Consider the following 23,213-nt stretch of genomic DNA (forward strand, 5'->3'; position numbering starts at 1 on the left):
TAGGCCTAGTTTGTGTCTTTGAATAAATACAAACAAGTCTGTGACTGAACTACTATATTCATATTGTGAATGATCTTGTGGCCTAGGTGTTTGTAGAAGATTTCACTTGAGGCCCATCAATGGAACTTCAATTTAGAAAATATTTATTTGATGAAGGAATGTTAACAAAAGCAGATCTTATATCAATTAACTTGATGAAAATTGAGTACTGAGTAATGATCAAATGTATAAATTTACTATAAAGGTTTTTTTTTACTAAACGTAGATTGCAGCTATATCTCTAAAACTATTGATCTGACCTCATTGGAAAGAGAAAATGCTAGAAATTATTTTGAAGGTCGAAATCTGTCAACGTCAGTAATTCAATTCTAATTTTCTCCAGAAAATATCAGCCTAAGGTAGGATGTTTCTTTTCAACATAATTAGAAACTTTAAAATATCAGTTTGGTCAAAAACTCATTGACGTACCAACCGTCATAAAGTAGGGAAAGGTAGTAAAAGTATAATTGCTTAAATAACTGGAACTGTTAAAAGATTTTTACAATTCTGTATAATTTGGGCTTATTTAAATGTTAAATAAAAGTAGTCTTAAACATTGCATCCAGTAGTACGCAAAAACTCTTAGTAAAATTGTTATGTCACTTGGCGTAATTAATTATTAATTTTCTTTTGTTTATTTGGCACCTCCCTTTGCAGATGGCTTAGACATAGGACTATACAAAATTATGTAAAAATAACAAAATTTCTAAAAATTGTCAAGTTAACATAATAAAAAGATAATTTAATTTAAGCATCCCAAAACTAAAAAATATAAAACGTGTTTAAAAACCAACGGATTATAACCAAAGAACGAGAACAAAAATTTTACAAATATTCAAAGTGGCCACCATTTTATAAAATACAGTTCTCAATGAAAAGAACATTTTTATTTTTAAAATTTAGTTTAACATGTGATCAGCTTGTTTTAAGGTGACTCTTTTAATTATTTTAATGTTACTTCTAAAATAAAATTAGAATCCTAACGTTTTTTTAAGTATTTTATTTTTGCCTACTACTATCAAAAGGGTTTTAAGCAACTTGTTAATATTTCCCTAAAACAGTATCATAAATTATTGATGTTTTTTCTTTGTTTTCCAAGCTTTTGATGTAATTTTTTACCTTGCAGGAATTCATTTTTTTTCCTTTTTGCCAGATTTATGACGTTGTTTTTGGGTGTATAAATTCTACATTAAATGTTGTAAAAAAATCTGTATCTAGAGACTCGTAAAAAAATCTTTTTTTAAATATTTCAGAAATTATAATTATTTTCCCGTTTTCCCGGCTTTTGACTTGAATTTTTCGTCTTTCAGAAATTAGGAAAAAAAATTAAATGAATGCATTTTTTTCCTAATTTCATTTTTAAGTTTAATTCTTCTAGACTTTTGGGAACATTTTCCTAATAATGCCTTTAGCGTAATTATTGTTTTTTTACTTTTTACGTTTATCACTTTGATGCTAAGGTTTTAAAAACAGTTTGCAATTATTCGTAGTCTTTGATGTAATTTTTTATGTTTTCCGAAAATTGAACTAGAATTTAGCATTTTTGATAGAGAGTTTTAGGACTTTTACTTATGTGTGACATAACTTTCTATTTTTCTACACTCTTAACATTATTTTTTATGTTTTTCAAGATTTGAAAAAAAAATCTTTCAGATTCTTGACCTAATTCTTACGTTAGAAATTAGAAAAAGGATCTATTATTCTTTATAGAATTGCCAGGATTTAAAAATAATTTATCTATTATTCCAGACTTCGACCGTTTTTTTAACATCTCTGACGTTTTGTTTTCCAGGAAATGGAAATAATTTTTTCCGTTTGCCATCTTTTTTACGTAATTTTTTCATAAATTAAAAAAAAAAATTATTTATTCACGGTTTTAAAAGGATTTTATTATAAAATTATAATATCATTTTTATAATATTAAAAAAATTATAATGATGTTAGATAGACAGTTCCCTAGATAAAGTCACGAATCACGCTAAGTGAAACACCTTGTTATAATAATAATAATAATAGACAGTTTATATTTCCTCATAAGATATTACATATGCTCATTCATAGATATAAATAAGTTTACAATATAAATATAAAGAACAAAAATCCATCAGTGTGTATTAATTCACCATGTAACTGTAAATAAGAAATAAAGGTCATGTTTCAGCTACCCTCAGAAAAAGGAGCTATTAAGACCTTGAATATTACAATTATAATTTTAAAAAAATCGCGAACCGCATTATAAAGTGTACAAATAGCATGCATACCCTACTTCCATAACTAACCGAAAAGAAAAGGAATCTAAATTATCCTAGCTTACTTATTATTTACTAATAGGAGGCAGGAAAGGAGGAACGAGGGGGACAGGTATGTTGACTATATTTTTGTTGTAGACCCTCAAAATAGAGAAAAATATACATATAAAAATGTATATTTCCAAACGCGGGCCAGATCCAAACACGGAATCTCGACACAAAAGAAAGCAGAACCAGGGCAACTGATTTACCAGAGATATCAGTATTAACAAGAAATAACATAAATTATTTCAATGCATTAAATATTATTTTGTTATGATGAAAGAACCATTTTTATTGATTTTTTAAAAGCCTATGAGGATTTAGAAAAATCCCAAATTTTGAATTTATTAATTTTGGACACAATATTGTAAGAAAATGACTTTTTAAAAATTTCTTTCTTATGTAAAGCTATAGACAAAAGGTCACGTCTGCGAATATTTATATTATGAACGTCAGTACGATATCTGAGCTTATTATAGAGATATGGTGGTGCTTTAAATTTCATTATTTTATAAAAAAAAGATATGGAGTGCAACTCTCGGCGATTTAAAATATTAAGCCATTTAAGATCAACTAATTTATGTGATACCATTTCCCTACGTCTAATTCCACAAATAAACCTTATGCACGAGTTCTGTAATTTTTGAATTCTTGCAGAGTTAGCGCAGTCTAAAAATGGTCCATATATTGTATCTGCATAATTAAAATGGGATAGAATTAATGAGTCGCATAAATTTTTTTTTGTTTCTTTTGACAAATAAGATCTATGCTTGCAAAGTTTTTTTAGCATTGAAAATCCTTTCTTAAGACAACTTGTAATGTGATCTGTGAACTTTAGCTTGACGTCTAAGATTATTCCTAGAGTTTTAGTTGAGACATGAAAAGGGATAAGTTCTCCATTAAGAATTAGTTGGACATGATCCAAAACCACCCTTCTGCTATTGTGACCACAAAATAACATTGCCACGCTTTTGGCTGGATTCAATTTAAGAGAATGATCTGTCGAGACTCTATTTACTAGAGCAAGGTCAGCATTCAAACAAAAATTAGCTCTTTCAATATAACTAGCATTAAATGACAAATATAATTGTGTGTCGTCGGCGTAGAGGTGGTAGTTACAGAATTGCAATTTATCCATAAAAGCCGACGTAAAAATGCTATACAACAAAGGACCCAGAATGCTACCCTGTGGGACGCCAGACCTTACTATTGCCACCCTAGACTTATCTTCTCCAATTAAAACTCGTTGTATCACTTAAAAAAGATAAAATTAATTTAGTAGCTGTAGTATTAAAGCCAAAATAATGTAAAATATTATTCAAAAGTTCGTGATTTAGCATATCAAATGCTTTAGAGTTGTAATATAATATTCTTATCAGTAACATAGGCGGTAGTTTGTTTTTCCATTACTTTTTCCAAGATTTTTGAAAGGGCTGGTAAAATTGAAATTGATCTAAGTTCGCCATAATTTAAGGGATTATTATTTTTAGAAAATGGCAAAATAAAAGCAGACTTCCAAGATTTTGGAAAGTACGAGTTTAACAAACAACTATTTATTATATGGGTAATAATTTTTTTATTTTCCAATGCCCTTATGTATTTTAAGTAACAAATTTCCACTTTAATGAATAATTGAATTAGGCTTCAAAAGTTTATTATGTCTAACATATTTAATATATTTTAATGTAGGCGTACAAAATTGTAAAACTTTTATGTAATTTCCACTTTAGAAGAGACACAGTAGTGCAAAATAAAGATAAAGTTAAAATATAATTCTTTTATCGATTTTATTAAATTAGAGTAGCAGCAAACTGCAGTGTTAATTGCATTTCACCTATGCTCTGCAGTAATTATTTCAGTTCAAGCCAAAGACGGTCAAAGTTTTTAAATTATCCTAGGTATGGTTGAATTATTCAAATTCAAACTCGAATCTTTTCTTTAAAACAAAGAAGAGGTTTAAAGAGTTTCCAAATATTTTCTAACTAACGTTTTTGATAAAGACGGCCATATGTGGCTTTAATATCACACTAAACAGCATTAAAGAGATTTTACTATTTCTCGCATGTTTGTTTAATTCAAGAACTTTCTCTCTGTGTACGTGCCTCCTCGCTTAAAAGTGATTACACAAGGGAACCTGTCTAATTATAAAGCAGCACCGAAATCGTGACTTTTCAAGTCAAATTTAAACTGATATCTGCAATTGACTCCTAGCTGGGTTGCTTACTTAACGGCACCGCATTATTGCAAGAATAAGATTAGAAATGACTTTAATACAGGAATAAATCGTGTCAAGAAAATATAGGACTTTGAGTGTAGTTTCATATCTCAGATTGATCCAATTGGCAATTTTTTTAGAAAAGAATAATAAATAACAGGTATATTTAACGATACTTCTAACTAATTTTATATAAAACCCACAATTTAAACACAAAATGAAGTAATTCGCTCTCTAGGATTCTTTACCCCTGCAGATACGGTGAGCCGGAGTAAATTTTATAAAATTGCCACACTGTTGGGCGCCAATTTGTAACAGTGGAACAATAATGGATTACTTTTGGGATTATTATTATCTACTTAAAAAAAGCAAGTATTATCCAAATACACATGAAAAATCAAGCAAATAAAAATTTAAAATAAATATAAATATTTAAATAAATAAAATCAACAAAAAAACTAAAACCCATATGCTGCAAACAAAATGTTTCCTATTAAAATATTTATAAAATAACGTAATGCAATCCAAAAACTGCAATAATAACAGACACACGCACATGAGGCGGACGTATTGATGAAACGGAATCAGAGGGTGAATATCAATAGTTCATAAATATCTATTTATTTTCGAAATGATGACATTCAAAAAGAATAAATAGGGAGCGAACATCATTAATATCTGATTTAATGGGAAATATTTATATTTCGTTTTTTTTTTGTATTTTCTCATCGGGCCGAGTTTTTCGTTGATATTAATATTTTCAAATAACGTGATATATGTTGGTCAGTTAACTGGATTGCGGGTATTAAAATGCATATTAATTTTCGGCTATTGTCTCTGGATTTGATCGTATAATTCTATTAAAACATTAAAGGAGATAATGTTGGTATTTTAACAGGTACAGAGTGTTTATGCAACCATGTGTTTATTTTGAAACTATACAGTTTTTTCATGGCTTCTAAACGAAGATTGATTGCAGAAGTTGCAATAAAAATATGCAATTTTTTAACATCTAAATTAAGTTATGCATTGCAAAAATAAGTTAAGCGTTCTTTGTCTTTAAGAATTTATTTTTTTGCTACGGTCCTTTGTTTGTTCTTTATAATGTGAGGGTATGTGCAAACTGAGTGTTTATTTGATTCTCAACTGGTTTGTTTAGTTCCATTATATTTTTTAGTGGATATTAAGCTCTCTGATCTTAGGCTGACTAATCCACCCAACACTTAATGGATTAAGATAATGCCCTAATGCCACTAATATCTATTAACAACTTAATCCTCATCAACACTTATTCAATAATTAACAAATAAGTAGATTATTATTCCTACATACTAAACAAGCCACATAAACATGAATTTCAACAATCCTCCAAACCCTGAAATCCATAAATACGTGGTAAATTATTTCAACATAGTTCTGGCAATTCATGGATTCCAATAGGAATATACATGCTAATGTAGCCATTTATATTGTCAAATAAATTGTGCAGAAATATAGTTGTATTTATTTTTAGAAAGACTAATTTATAATGGTATATCGTCCAGTGACTGACTCTTCTTTTTTTAACTAAATAGCCAAAAACAATTTATTTACGGTGATGTTTGGTCCAACATTTCCTGTACAGCAGCGTTGGGACGTCATTTATCTTTTTCGAACGGAGGAGGGTTGGCAGTTCGCACGCAACGGGAATTTTAAAACTTCCAGTTTAATTTTGTCCCCTCACCTGTGATATTTCGCGCAAATTGAGTGAGAGAACGGAAAACGTTCCCCGAGTAGATAGGAAGGTAGAAAATGGGATATTAAGGTTGTCGAGTTAGGAAAACTGGCAATTTATCACCTCAAATCGAGTTTTCGTGGGGCTCAGATGAAAAGGCTTTGTGTTTTGCATGTATGCTACATTTGTTGCATGAATTTACGAGCTGGAATGTTTTTTTTGGGATTTAAACAAGAGCAGAAAATACAGCTTGAATTATATTTTATATTAAAAAGTAAAAATATTTTTTATATTCAAATAAATTCACATTCTAAACATAGCCTTTTCAAGATAATTCGCTTAATACCAATTCGATGCTATTCAAAAGTATAAATCTATTCAAATAGACCGTCTCACCGGTTTTATGCAAACAACGCTACTTTATACATGACTATATGTTCGTAAAATATGCCAAGAAAATATGCCGGGTATATTATCGTTCTATAAACTACTTATTGTCAAATAGCTACAGTATTTTATAACGCGGTGCCATTTGCGTTGGCAGCTAAATCGGTGAGATCCATTCAACCGGGAAATGGCGGACTCTTTATCTGACAATTGCAAGTAACCATTACATCTAGTGGCGGGTAATAATTCCAAGAGAAAGAGGATCGAGACATACCTAGACTTTTGAAAAAGACGAGGGGCTTTTCTTTCAAGCGCTGCTTCGGAAGTGTTTACTTAGATAATAGCAAGGCAATTTGTGATTTGTTTTACAGTCAATTTGATCCTTTATTTACACTTTTGAACCTATAAAGATAAAAAAATAATAAATGACTTTACGTTTTTTAAGAGGATTTCAAAGTTTTGCTTACCGTAAATATAGGAAAAGTTGTTGTGAATTAAAGATCTTATTTTAATATCTTGATGAGATGATGAATCAAATTAGATAGATTTGATAAATTAATTTGTCTAGACGAAGAAAATGTTGCTTTTTAAAGCATAACCTAAATGGGTAGGAGTACCCTGTACTTTATGTGTCTTATAAATTTGACTTAAATTTAGGGGATTTTATTAACTAGATTAAACACTTTCTTAAATATTTGCTAACGTATACTATTCCAAAAAAAAATACTCTCGTTGATACCCAACCTAAAACTGATTTATTTAAAAATGAAAAGTGACATCGAACACTGCTTTTACTGTAAAATCATTAACTAACAACTGACGTTAGAAATGGGATCAATCTTAGTATGCATTGATGATGTGGATTTATAAAATGCTTCTCACGCGAACAGCTGATATTTCTGGGGTGAACATACCTTAATCATAGTTGTGAAGTGTATTAATTATTCAACCGCTTTACAGAATAACAGACCATGGCTAGCAAATAAATAAAATGAGAAATCTGGGGATAATACTAGACAGCAAACTTACTTGAAAAAATTATCTAGAAGCTACAGTCAGCAAAACTACAAAGACGGAGATTTAGGAAAAAACTTAATGTGACTGTGATGTGTTTTCTAGGAAAACTGCCGCAGGCAAAGTATAGTTTATCTGTCATCAGGCCAACGATGAGCTTTTAAATCAAAGCTATGTAAGAAGTTAAATGAGCTGGTTAAGGTGTTCGTCCAAAATACGATGAGGTAGAAGGAAGAGCAATCAATTACAACTAACAATGAACATTTATCAAAAAATATATTAAGTTAGCATTAAAAGAATTTAAACCATTATTTGTAAATCCCACAAATATACCAGTCATTTTAATAGTATTTGCTTGTGACTTGGTTTTTAAGATATCTAAGATGTTACAACATAATTTCACAAACACTGTCACATTTAGCTTGAAAATAGAAAAATGTAAGTCCTAAGAAAATCCATATAAATTTGTGAAGTTGATTAACAAAATTTAAAAATTAATTATGGTATTTTTTTTCATACCTGGATTATTTCCGGTGGTTCATCATCATAGTTTTTTTCTGGACTGAAAAACCAGTGTTGGGGTTCCAAATATCCACTATCTATTTTACAGTTGAATTGTGTGGTAGTACTTGATTTTTGTGTACAACTTCTGTAACAGGTCTCCAGATAAACCACCAGCCAGTTTACCTGTATTTCCTTAAACAGTTACTTTCTCCAGTTCTGCTCTCAAAAGTAGACTTTTTATTCTAGAAAAAGAACTTTCCTTTTGTATGAAATTTTAATAGCGTTGACATACCCATTTTCTAAAGAATCCTATTTGGGGAACCAATTATACAGCTAATAAAGCTATGTAGGTAACAAAACCGTAAGCCATAAATGGGTCCACCAGTCCATAGTTACCAAGTTGTATATAAAATATTAAAAAAGTAATAATTTGTTGCTAAAGAAGGATAGTTTTAGTATATTTGGTACTTACCAAACCTATGATGGGCTAATTCATAAAATAATACTGAAGCCCCGTTATGCAGATTCATTTTTGTAGATACATTGGGATCATAGAGTAAATAAACTCTATTCTCTATAAGTGACCAATAGTAAGTATTTGGCTACTATTATGCCACTATTTTACACTATTCTTGTGCATAACATACAATGCTTTATTGTAGTCTCTCATTTTTACCTAAGATGCTTATGGTTTTATTTGTTTATAAGCAAAAATTTCTTGGGAAACAATAATAATTAGATACAGATTTCCAGTAAGTACTTGACGGACACAATATAAAAAATCAATTAAAAGTTCTATTTAATAAATAACCTTAACCTAATTTAAAAGTAAAATTTACTTGGTTTTTACTTAGTGTAAATTATTATACTATATCCTAACTCATATATTTCTTCTCGACTATATATTATGTAATAAAAAATTCAAGTTATTTATCTTTTTCTAGTGCATAACTTAACTGTATTCGATACACTATTTATTAAAAATAATTTTACGTTAACGTCTAGATTTGGTCTAATATGCTGAGCTTGTTTTTTGATATGCAAACGTTTTAGGAGCATGGGTATAATAGAGCATAAGACCGAGATTTCCAGTTAGACCATTATTTAATGAAACAATTATATTTTAAAGAATTTCAATGGTCGCTGCTGTCTTAAAATATTTTATTTTTAGTATAAAAACGACATTTTTATTTAAGATTTTACGATCAAGTGAAAATAGGAAAGAAAAGCATTGGAAAAATATGTTTCACATTTCCTCGTAATTTTTTCATCCGAGTTAAATAATTGTAAATACCACATATTTTCTCTGTTTTCTTGTAAAATTTGTACACTTTAAAAATCATTACTAATTATATTATTAATATATATTTTATTTATTCAAAAAATGCATGTTATTTAAAGTTTTTTTTATTATATAACGTCTTGGTACAAAATTACTATCATTAATATTACTATAATTACTTCAAATAAAATAAATTATCTACTTACATTTATATTATTTGGGTTTAATTTTTTTCGTTTCCTACTGCATAACTTAAATGAATCCTCCCCCCTAATCCTAATAATTTTTACATTGGATGTGCTGATTTCTAGCGATTCTTATTTCATAATATATTTCTTAATTAAAGGTTTCGTAAAAGACTCTTCAAAATTTATTTTTCTAGAAAATAATATTTAAATTCCTGAAAACAACAAAAAATTGAAACTAAACTCTTTAGTTATATTAAATATATTAACTATTTTGAATATAAAACTACTGATGATGGTTCAATTAAGCAAATAAAAATTTCTTAAAAATAATACTTCGTACATTTGATACGCTAATAAAATATATTTTGTGTCAAAAGAAATCTAAAAGTGTAGTTAGGATAAAATACACTTAATATAGTATGAGTACAACAGGAAATAAAATATTATTTTAACGATTTATTCATGGTAATAATAACCTTTGACCACTACTACCCCTTTAAATAATGTCAGACAGTATAACTTACTTTATTAAAATTAATAATTTTTTTTATTACTTATATGATTTTTGCTTTACTTTTAATTATAAGTCATCAAATGAAGAAAATCTATTTTTTTGAGTTTTATGGTTATTATACTACAATATGCTTTAAAATACTTAAAACTAATAAAATGTTAAACTTTATTTTTCTATAGCAAGGGTCATCCTTTAATAATTTTTAAATGCTTAACTTAAATAGATGCGAGTACCCTGGACTAATAATAACTATACTTTATATTTATGATCTAAATTATTGGGAATTATAATAAATAAATAAAATTGGTTTTTAAAGATATGCTAATGTATACTCTACACCTCTATACAAGTTTAACTAAATTTACTTTTGTCGGTATTTGGGCTTTCTTGTCACAGTTTAGCTTTTTGATACTTCAAAATGATTACACATTCAAATTTCAACATTTTCATAAGTATATTACCTAGGAATAGTATTAGTAACATAGTAGAAATAGTAATTGGTTTTAATGCACAACTTAAATGGATACTAATTCCTATTCTTTATAAATTCTTTCATGTTGGTTTTTCTTGGTTAATGTTGTTTGTATTGTAACGTTGTTTAATTTACTTGCATTTTATTTAATCGTTTTTTAATACGAAAATTAAATAGGTGCTCTGTTCTAATCCTCATAAATTCTCTTATACTGGACTGTTTAGTATTTGACTGAGTGTTAAAAAAACTCAAATCTGTAGAAAATAAAAAAAAATCTGGAAGTGTAGTTAGGATACACTACAGTTGATATGATAGAATTGCAACAGCAACCTCAATGTTATTTGAAGGATTTCTTAATCGTGGTAATAATAACTTAGGACTACATACTATTATTCCATCCAGAATTAGTTATCTTATTAAAATTCTTATAATAAATATATATTTCTAGCTTTACTATAATTTGTATAGTATAATATACATTAATTGAAAACAATTAAAATGTTCAAATATATTTTTCTATCGCAAGAATCAATCGTCTATTTATTTCTTAAGTTGCCCTTATTTCTTCTATAAAAGATTATTCAATCATCCTTAACGCATAACTTAAATGGGTACGATGCTTGTGACTAAGTAAATTGTTTAATATAGATTCTTTGACTTGGTTTGATTTCCTTAGCATATTTACTAGTATGTGAACGATTATAAAGTTAACATTTCTAAATCATATCTCTTAGCCCTAATGCGACAACCGCTTTATAAAAAAATCCGAACTTCACAGAAGATTCTTTCAAATTAGGATAAAATTAATATTTCCGGTAAAAGTATAACTGACATTAACGAATTCAGTTGGTTAAATACGATGACACTACTAAGCCCCTGTGTTATATAATTAAAATACATATGCATAACACCAGCAACAATTTAATTCTTTCGCTTGATTAATGCCATCATTTCAACGTCAAACGGCCGCGGGAGTGAAAAGGAAGAGTAAAAATGAGCTAAGGCCCTCTTATAATGAATTCTATCTTATTACCATGTTAATCGAAAACGAGCAAAGCACCAGGCACCCCGTCTCTGTAATTTTTTTCTCGTTGCTTTTAATCGTTCTACTCTATAAACAAACGAATGTCAGCCCGAGAGGTACCATTTGATTAACATTTTCAATTAAACTATTTTGTTCTTTGTTTTTGTGATGCCAGGGGCTAGCATGGTGTAAAATCATACAATTTGTACACAGTATATCGTAATTGTTTTCTGTAGCACTCTATTAAAATTCAAATTGTGTTCGAAAACTCTAAACCACCCATTAACCATCCCTTAATCCCCTAATATAGAGAAATCTCTATGGAATTTTTGAGCAGGAGGGTAACTGACCATGTTAAATAAAATTTTGACATCTGGTGAGGATAAGTTTTAGTCAGAAATAAGGGTGCAGGCAAACATAACAAAAGGGAAGACCTAATATTATTATTATTCGGACCAGGCATGCATCTAGGCATGCTTCGATAATTTTCTTTTGACGTTCATGGCAGGGATGATTTTCTAAATGGACCTGGTCTCTCGCTGCCTCTTTTGATAACGTTTGTTTTTGTATCGACGCTCATGAATATAAGTCTAGACGGATTATAAATTGTTTTCAGAATCGCAGGGGATTTATTTCGAATTTTACTTATTCCGAGTGAGTTTTGCTTTTCGTAATAAAAATGGCCTATATTCTGTGACTCATCCTATAATTACGAAATGGTATCAAGAGGAAAATAGCCCACGACATGATTTCGAGTAAACCTACGAGAAAGCAAATAAGAGATCGTCCTCATAGGTAAAGCTGAGGCTGACATCACGACTTGCGAAGGTTAAAAACCGCCAAAGCCTTTATTATCTACCGAGACATGATATCAGGCTCTTCCTTTATTTCTTGTCATAATTATAGAGTATTTGACGTAAAAGCTCTCTCGCAGAAGACAATAAATGCAGAGGAGTCTTGTGCAGTTTTATGATATACACGAGACGATTTTGGTTAACATATATTATAATTTAATTTCAATATGTGAAGAAAAATAAAAACTAAAAGTTTTAGTAAGGCATTTGTAGTTTATTATAAAGTTCTTTTTCCTAAAATATTCCTTAGCTCTATGTGCAGTTTTCGGTATTTTAAAAAACATTGACATAAAAACAATTTCTTATTAGTTTTCCAAATGCATTAAGAAAAATATATAGATATTAATTGCTTTAGCAAAATAATCTCTTTCCACGTATGCACTTTTGCTTAATATTTTTTTTAAATTTAGTATTGGAAACTATGAATAAATTACTTTATCCAATAATATATCTCTCCACTTATATATTTCTTAACCATCTGCTTTTTTATTATATGCTTCTAATAAATCAGTTATAACCTGCATTTCTCACAAGAAGATTTTAAGAAAAAATCAATAAAGCAGGATTGATTCAAATAAAACCAATTTAAGAGTATGGTAATTTACACGTTGTTGTTTAATTCTTTCTTAAGGAAAATGATTTTTGTTTCAGATATTATAATAGAACTGATTTTAGGTATAAAATGTATTAAGAAATATGTAAACTTTTAACTTCCTTATACAATATTAATTTTTAACTTAAAAGTTATTCTGGTATTAATTTTTTTTAAGTTCAAAATTGTATCTCATCAAATTTTTCAGTTATAGTACTTTTTGATAAGAATACTTTTTAAATAAAAATCTTTGTTTTGCTTTAGAAATAATTTAAAACTTGCTAAAATTATTTAGAGCATGTGTTTACAAATTTTTAAAAGTGTATCTAGTAAGATTGTAGTACCAGAACATTTTGTGTGTGATAACATTTTGAAAATATTTTAATAAATGTTGCAATACATTTTTAGTCAATTTATTCAGAAAATATTTGATCAAAATTTAATAAAATTAAGTTTATAGTTATTGCATTAGTTAAAATTAAAAAAAAAAATTCCTAGAAATTTCAGACCTCGGAACAGGCTGAAAATATTATAAGAATTTTTTTTTGTATTTACTAATTTTGCGCAAAAATATTTAAACGGCCGCTGGATTTTTTATTTATTTATATGGTAAATCTAAAAATAAAAAAAAGACATTTCTTTTTGGGATTATTTTAATTATTTGTTTATTTAACAATCAATAATAAGACTGCTTCATACCTGTACAATAAAATAAAGTTTAGAACTGATGTTCACTCTCTGAACTTTATACAATGAAGTTTCTAAAGACGTATACTTTAAAATGAGTGATATATTTTTATAACCTTTTAAATGTGGGTTCAATTTCGTTTTTTGGATTTCTTTTTGAAATAACTTTTTTTTGTTACACCAATGAAATATATACTTGCTTAACAGTATAAATTATTATATTATTATTAATATGCTTTGAGTTCCAAAAATATATTGTCCTCTTTTATAAGGGATCATAATAATCATATCAGCTTTACAGCCTCATAATCCTTTTGTGTGGTACTATATGAATACTCTGGAAAGCCTATGTAAGCTAGATAACTATAAGATAAGTAATTTTTTTGTCTTTGTTTAGGCAACTGTCTACACATAGGACACATTAGGGCCGTAGACTGTGATAACTATGTCTTAGCCGTTTTTCTTGATTTTAAGAGGGCTTTTGAAACAGTAGATAGGAGTATTTTAATAAACAAATTAGAGCATATAGGAATCAAGAATACTGTTTTAGAGTGGTTTAAGTCATACTTGGATAAAAGATCTCAACGTGTGTCTTATAAAAATTGTTTGTCGGAGTCTGTAAATGTTAAATATGGTGTACCACAAGGAACGATTTTGGGTCCGCTGTTATTTTTAATCTATATTAATGATATGGTTAGAGTAACACTTAAGTGTAAAATTATTCTTTTTGCTGACGACACAATGCTTTATATTATAGGTAAAAACTTACAACAAATGCAGAAAGATTTAAATGATGATTTGGAGCGTATTTTTGATTGGCTGTGTGTTAATAAGCTATGTCTAAATACTGATAAATCCAAATTTTGCATATTTAGAAAGAAATCAAAGCTTAGTGAAGCGGAAATCCAAAATATGCACATGGCTGTAAATGGGGAAAATATTTTTTATGATGGGGAAATTAAATATTTAGGCATAATGTTGAATTGCAATCTGAACTTTTAAGCTCATGCTGATTATGTAATGCGAAAATTTTCAAAAAATGTCGGTTTTATAACTCGAATAGGTAAAAACTTAAGCATGCATACAAAACTACAACTCTATAATATTATTGCTCTCCGACACTTACAATTCTGTTCCACTTTGTTATTTAATCTACCTCAGTATAAAATAAACCAAATGGAGAAAATACCAAATAGAGCTATGAGACAAATTTAAAATGTAGTTGGTATACGCCAATTAAATGTATGTTGAATGTTCTGAATATGTTGTCTGTGAAGCAAAGGGTTTTATTTAATGTGTATCTGTTTGTTTTTAAACTTAAACATAATTTGTTACCTAACTATTTGTGTGATGGATTGAAGGTATTTAGTGATATTCATAGTTATCATACGAGAAATCGTACAGATTTTATTTTATTGGAACGGTGCAATTCGACCCAAATGCAAAACTCGGTTTTATATAAGGGATTATCTGAATTTAACAAATTACCTGTGATAATAAAAAACTGTGATAATCTACACCGATTCAAAAGGCTCCTAAAAAAATTTCTTTTAGATAACTGTTAGTACAGATAGTTATATTTGTTTATTTTAATTTTACAGATTTTAGCTCATTTTTATTTATACATCTAAGCACTGTAGGTTTATTCTCATTTCTTTTGTTTCTCGTCCTGTATATAAATATTTTACATGTTTATTTTTAATTTTACACATTTTAGCCCTTTTTTTCAAGTTTTATCTTTGTTTAATTTTATTGTTGTCCCCTGGTATTTGTATTAATAATGTTTTTGTTAAATTAGGTACTGTAGATTTATTCTTGTTTATTTTTGTTTGTGTCCTGTACATACATTACACTTTTTATTTTTATTTTTATTTAATTTTCACATATTTACAAATGTTGTTTTTTTTCTATTTCTACTATTGTAATAAGACTAATAAGGCAAACTTGTACTTATATGTAGCTTTTTTTATGCTAAATAAATGTTTTATTGTTATTATAGAAAAACTGTATAATCTATAATTTGTAACAGCACAAATCAATATTATTATTATTATGTAATTGACATGTTCTTAACTATTTAGGACTATCATTAAATAAGCTAAAAAATATGCACATCCTATTTAGTCACGTTTTTTAGTAATGCTAAATTTGAAAACGGAAAAAATTTAAATTAAACTTAAAAAATTCTCATTGAAAAAACATTTTGAAAAGATCTTTACAAACACTAAAATAGGTTTTCACTTAAACTGCGCAAATAAATATTTATAAAATTTTCAAAATTAAATTAGCGCTTAAAAATATAAAAAAAAAACATTCATCTTTTTATTGGGCACCAGAATAACTATCGAGATAATGCTAGTATATATTTTTAGACTTGTGTCTAGTTAGACTTATTTTGACAATATTACAGAAAACAAAATTTAAAAAAAATCTTTAATATTTTAAAATCATATTGGTTGCATTTCATTCTCATGGACTGAGATCCAAACTAATAATTAAAAACACGTTCTTGTTGATCCTATAAATGACTGCAAGCCCTTTAGAGTCATTTCACGCAATTATTTGTGAAAAATTTAATAAATGTTTTCCGATAAAAACCTTAAAAACAAAAACAAAAAAAACTGAATTACCAAGGGCCTTAAGGTGTCTGCTAGAAATCTTAGATCACTACACTATATTCGAAAATTTTATATAAATAACATTGCTTTTATTAACTATTTTAATAAATATAGAGCACTGTATAGACTAACAATTAAGACTGCAAAGCAAAAATACTTTAAAAGTCGCTTAGGTAATTCAAATAATATTCAGGGGGAGGCTTGGAAGATAGTAAATGAACTAAGAGATAAACGGGGCAATATTGTAAAGGTAAATATTGAACCTGATAGGCTGAATAACTTCTACTGTACCATAGGTAGTAACATAGCAAGTCAAATTCAGGGTTTTTCCAACTATGAACAGTTTTTTGAGTATAGGGCTGGACCAGATTCTTTCTTCTTTTTGCCAACTGATCTAGTTGAGCTACTCTAAAGGAGATAAAGAGGAAAAATACATCTGGCTATGATGAACTTAATGTACGGTTATTTTTTAATTTACCTGATTCGGCACTGGAGGTACTTGTATCTGCAATTATTCATTCTTTCAATAACGGCCAATTTCCCAATTGTCTTAAAGTAGCCATTTTAAAATTTTTTCATGCCTTTGTTTAAGGGGGGAGCTTCAGAAGCACCCTCCTTCTTACAGACCAATAGCATTGCTTTCCACCCTTTTAAAAATCATCGAGAAGTTGGTTAAAAAGCGACTTATGTCATATTTAGCTGAAAAGCAAATTATAAGATCAGAGCAATTTGGGTTTCAAGTGCCAAGGGAACATCAGATACAACCTTTTCATTCTTTGAGTCCTTATTTTTCTTACTTAACTTATGCCTCTGAATATCAATTTATATACAAATATAGTCAAGGACTCATAAAAAACAGACAAATTAAATTTCATGATATTGAAATTAAATGTCCATATATTGTTTAATAATTTCCACACATATGTTAAAAACTTGATTTACATCAGATTAAATTATGTTTATATTTTTTACTACCTTCCATTTATAATTATATAAAATTTTTACTGAGTAACCACAAAAAAAGCACAATAATAAAAAAAATTAATAATTAGTGATCTAAGATCTTTCGTTGTTTATATTCGCATATTATGTATTTTAATTTAAAAATGTAGAAAATTGTTTAATCCAGAACTGTTTTCAACCGAAGTAATCCATCAAGAAATTCCCAAAAACTTATTATTTCTGCATGGATCTTTAAAATCTCTTGTATCGTAAATAAAAATTATAATTTAAATTTTTTTATTACCTCCCTACTTAAAATTCTCCACACCTGGACTTTTATAAAATTTTTATTTTATTTTCATAAGTGAAGGTTTCCGGCCATAACTAAAGAATTAATGTACAACCTTATACAAAACAACCCGAGCAATTCAACCGATCATATATATTACCCTCATTATGCGAGAAAAGAAAAATAAAAACAAACACAGTAAAATACTATTTTCATTTGAATGGGCCCTTTAGAGCGTATTTCTCATCGGGCCCGAACGGGCATCAGCTAATTGGCCAAAAATAACGACTGACATCGCAATTTTTTCGCGCTCTTTCAACGGCATGCAAATTGCGATTTCCTACGCCGTAAAATCGCGCCGGTCGCCTATAAATATTATTTAAATGAGAAAATAAATTATTCAATTACGGCAGATATATCTGCGCATTCCCCAGTACAATACCAGGCAAATCGGACCCAATGGTAATAACTAGATTGGTTGCGCACTATTTTACTCGCTTTGGTTATAACACCAAACTGGTAGGTTTGGTCATTTTGTTCTTTTTTTCTAGTTGTACGGATTATCCTGAAGCTTTGATTACTTACCAGATTAGTTACGTAAATGGTTATATTTATTTTATTAATAACACAATAATTGATTTTGAGGTGGATATTTCAAAGAAACTTCCTGGAGCAAATTTCAAAGAAACATGTTTATGTTTTCTTTACTAAATAAAAAAGTAACAAAGTTGGAAAGTTCGAAGGATAAACCACAAAATAATCAATTAATATCGTTCGAAAATCAGACTTCTCAGTCTTTTAATGAGAAAGCACTTGATGTTTTTAATCAGGATCTTAACTTTGCATTTGTAAACTGCAAAAACAGTCTGGATGAGATTATAGTAAGTGTTAAATCGTCAGTTCAATACTTGCCAGAGTTTTCGAAATGATTTGCTAGGGAAGCAATTCACAAGCAAATCTCAAAGAATTTAACATAATCGAAAAACACACCAGGGTCCTATATTATTAAAGAGTATGGAGAGAAAGATTGTTTCTATTTAAAAGCTGACAAGTGTTGTTATTTTAGACAGAGCAGAATATTTTAAAAGAATTGATCTTATTGAAAATATTCCATATATAATTGCGAAAAATTTGTTTCCTTTTCATAACAAAAATAAATTATATATCTAATAATATATCATAATAAAGATAAATTCAAGTTACAGCTTTCGAATCCAATAATTCCAAAATTCTATAGTTTACCAAAAATCCATAGACCTGGCAATAAAAGGAGACCAATCATATCTATTATAGGATATCCAACTTAATTTTAAAATTTTGGGTAAAGCAATTTGAGACATTGGCATTACCTTATAAAGGTATTTCAGTCAAAAACAGTTAACTTCAAAAGTTATTTCTTTTGATGATCCTTTTTTCTTACCAAGCCTTCCTATACCAGAAGTTTTGAAATATCTGATTGAACTTTTAGAAATAATGATGTCAATATTATCCAAAAAATTTTAAAATTAACAAAACCTTGTATGTTACAAAACAATTCTTATTATAAACAACTTGAGGGTACAGTACCTATGGATAATTGCCTCTTTTCCTTTCTAGCAGAGCTAGTCTCGAACCATTCTAGTTAAGTGCAGAAAATACATTCCATTACTTTCCACGTGTTTGGTTAAGATATACTGATGATTTGCTTAACCAATAGCCAACTTCCACTCTGAGATACTATTGTCATTAAAAATAATAATTGATTAGTTTTTGATATTTATAGAAAATAAATTAAATCTCTACCACATTTCAAGAAAATGAAAATAAGTAAACTTTCTATATGATCCGATCTTGACAAAAGCCTTTCATATGGTTTTTACTTAGCGTTTAAGACTAAGATGTTAGAACGGTCCACCTTAAAGACCAATGAAAACTCAGGATCTATAAGATTGATTGTCTTGGTTGTAATAAGAAATACATAGGTGAACAATTAATATTAGATTTAAAGAATATGTAGCTTATGTGAAATATGGAAGAGTTAAAAAGTCAAGTTTGGCTCAACACTGACTATATTAAATACTCGCCAGATTGTAGAAATAGGAAACCTAAAATAAACAAATAAACTTAATACTAATAAACGTATTCAGCGTAAAAAATATATTAATACCTGCTTTGCGCTTTCGGCCGTAGGCCATAGTCAAAGCTATGACTTCGTTAAAAAATTACTCTACTAAAACCAACATAGAGGAAAACCAAAGATAATCAATTCTCAAATGGCCTTCTTATTAAAGAAAAACTCATACACTAACCATAATGTATTTGATTTTAATTAATTTTATTAATGAGAGTAAAATAATTATCAATTAGAAACCGGACCTCCATGGCGCTTTTTCTTGGAAGAAAAGTGAAATATAGTAGAAAACTTTCTACATTTAATATTGAAACATTAAGTGAGATATTAAAAAAAAAATCGTTAATATTGTTATGAAAACGTAAATATGACAATTAATTATAGTAAATCTATCATAAAAAAAAGTAAAATTAAAAAAAAATGCCGAAATTTTGGTAATCGTTCATGTGAAAAGTCTTAAATTAAAATGATTCACCTGCCACCCCTGTCGTTTTTTTTTAAACTCAAGATATTTTTAGATTTGATTTTTTAGCTAAATGATAATAAAAACTCATTTATAGTATTAATAAGTAGAAAATTCAATTCTCTCCAATTCACTTTCGAGACGCGAACCAACAGAAACATTTTTACTGAGTGCCAAAGTCACCAAAAACTAGTTTTTATAATTTTTTGACGTAAAATAACTTTTTTACTGTCAGCGGAATTGAAAAATTGTAGATGACAAAAAATATACAAAACTAATTTTGAATTTTTGCGCTACGGCCTATAAATCTTGAGTTATGATGCATTGAATGTGGATAATGTTCCTTTTCATATATGTAACTTAGTTGATAATTACCAGGGCTATAACATGATAAGTAATACTCCCAAATAATGCAAACAATGCTGAATGAAAAAACCTCACGCTACTTCCCCGACGAATTTTTCCCAAAAAAATTCATCAATGAAATTTCCCATAAAAATGGCTATCGTTAAAAAAAAGTCAGACAATGAAAAATTTAAAGAATCGAATTATTTGAAACTTACATTACATTTTTATAACGTGATGAACATGTTGATGTTTTTATCTGCATCTAATCAATATCCAGTTTATAGCTGAATGTCATGTAGAATGCAGTTGCATAGAAATTTACTGGTGATGAGAATTTTTACAATCATTTTTTCACATTACTTTTTTTGTTATCATGTAAAAAGATGAAGAAATTTCGATCTCACAACGAATAATTTCTCTTTAAATTTTTAGCTGTCGTCTTTGAAATATTTCATTTTAATGATATTTAATATTTCTTGTCACTAAACTTGAGACATGTAATAATTAACACACCGATAAAAATCTACGATACGTAGAATATTATATAAATGATTCTTCCATGAGGCGTAAAAACGAAGTCTGAAATTAAAGAATTTCTGTTAATAGTCTTGTATAAAAATGGGAAGATACTAGTAAAATAAATGGAATCAAACTATTGCTTTTATAGCCGTTCATTATGATACATATAGTACCTAAAAAGCTGGAAATATATTTTTAAATACCTTAACCTAAATAAAATGTCTGAAAATTATAATAAATTGATATTTAAATAGAGGGAGACTTAAATTAGAGCCCTATCCCTGAGATTTGGAAATGTATAAAAGGTTTTAAAAGAAAATAGAAAAGCCTATAACTAAAAAAAATATTTTATTTAGTTCTTAGACAAGAATCTCGCAATTTTATAATGATGTTTTTTAGGAAAATATAACTAATGGAATAATTAATACTTTAAAAACAACAATAATTTTTATCTATTTAAATATTATTCTTAACTTTTAATTTTAATTTCTTGTTTGTTTTTGCATTCCAAAACATATTCACATAGCAATAAATATATAATTTCCAATTAGAATTTTCTCATTCTCAAAAGAAATTATGTAGATTAAATAAATAGTATGTTAAATATTTTAAATATGTTTTCTTAAAGACTTTATTTATTGTTTTCTTCTTGTTTTTAAAATTAAAAATAATAGTTGTTTGATAGTTATGTTTGTATTAAGACCAAAATATTTAAAGATGTACATAGCAATAATACTGGAAATAGAAACGATTTTATTTTGATGGAAAAATGAATAACTCAATATTACAGAGGGGCCCCTATTAATTTAATATTTTGCGTTATTTTATTAAAAACTATACTAGCTTAGGCAAATTTAATAAATCGGTAAAAGAATGTTAGTAACTTACCGGTAATTATATATTATATATTTATTTTGTCTCTCTATGTATGTGAACTCTAAGCTAAATAAACGTATTATTAATTTATTTAAATTTATAGAATAATAAAAGTGTTAGACAGACATAGGCATAACAATATTTTTTCGTTATAAAAATTTATCATTTATACTGGATATGTAATGAAAACTAATTAAAAAATATTAAGTTTCAGGGCCGTGTTTAAAAAATAAACATAGTTGATGACGGTTTTCAAAGAAGAAATAAGTATTTTTATTTATATTTTTAAAGCATTAAGCTGAAAAGGAATAAACTGATGTAAAATTAAAAGCTCAAGTTAGCAAAATATAATTATATAAATTAAATGCAAGATAAAAAATCTTTAAAAATTAGTGTCTTAGAATTGTCTTGTTTTAAAAAACTTAAATGCAATTTTTTATTTTATATAAGTAGAAAATTTCAATACGCTCTTTGTAATAAAGTTTCTAAAAAAACTCTAAAATTTATATTTATGGAGCTATAAACATTAACATTTTGATAACCATTACAGCAAAAATTAAAAAGTTAAAGTAATTTTAAACATTACAGATTGTGTACTTATTAAATTTTTCTATTTAAATATAATTTTTTTAATTTTTATGATTTTTATGTATTTTATATTCTTTGATTTACTAAACAAGTACTAAAGTTTAATGTTTATTAATTAGGATTATCTAAATTAATAATTATTTTATTTTAATACTTTTAGAGTGTTCTGTTATAGATTATTAACAAATCCATTTTAAAAGTGTATGCTTTTGTTCTATTAAGTTTTTAACAATTTTTAATCCTAATTTACTTGATTTTTAGAAAAAATCAAATACATGAGTTACACTAAAATTGGTAGAAATTCGAAGCTGAAGATCCTATTTTATCAAAGTTTAATAAATTGTCTAAAATATCCTTAGATACCACCTTTTATTGAAATTATACCAATTGCAGAGAAGTTAGATTTAAATATTTAATATGCATAACTTAAATGCATACGGCTCTACCTTTATATATTTACTTAATGTATAAATGCCATTTTTTCCATAAAGTTTTATTAAATATAAATTAAAAATTAGAATATGATTCTTGCAATGAAGCATATAGAATTATTTATAAAAATTATTAAAAAAAGAAAATTTCTAAGAAACATCTTTATAATATTTAATATTATCATCTAAGTTTAATAAATGTGAGGCTATAAACATTGCTATTCTGATAACTGTTTAAGTAAAAAATAAACA

At 27.6% G+C, this 23,213-nt stretch overlaps 1 protein-coding gene across 2 annotated transcripts in view; it reads left to right on the forward strand.

Moving 5' to 3' along the window:
- The window catches only part of LOC126740947 (uncharacterized), a 245,583-nt gene that overhangs the window by 116,335 nt on the left and 106,035 nt on the right, over nucleotides 1-23,213 (forward strand). Inside the window, exon 1 of one of the 2 annotated variants that reach the window (XM_050447146.1) lies at nucleotides 6,282-6,349. The exons of the other annotated variant lie outside the window; for it this stretch is intronic. The gene's annotated coding sequence lies outside the window, so the exon portion shown is untranslated. Of the gene's footprint in view, nucleotides 1-6,281; nucleotides 6,350-23,213 lie in introns of those variants that run through there. 2 annotated transcript variants of the gene reach the window in all.

Source organism: Anthonomus grandis, chromosome 10, assembly GCF_022605725.1.
Source record: "Anthonomus grandis grandis chromosome 10, icAntGran1.3, whole genome shotgun sequence".
In the NCBI taxonomy this organism is placed as follows: Eukaryota; Metazoa; Arthropoda; class Insecta; order Coleoptera; family Curculionidae; genus Anthonomus; species Anthonomus grandis.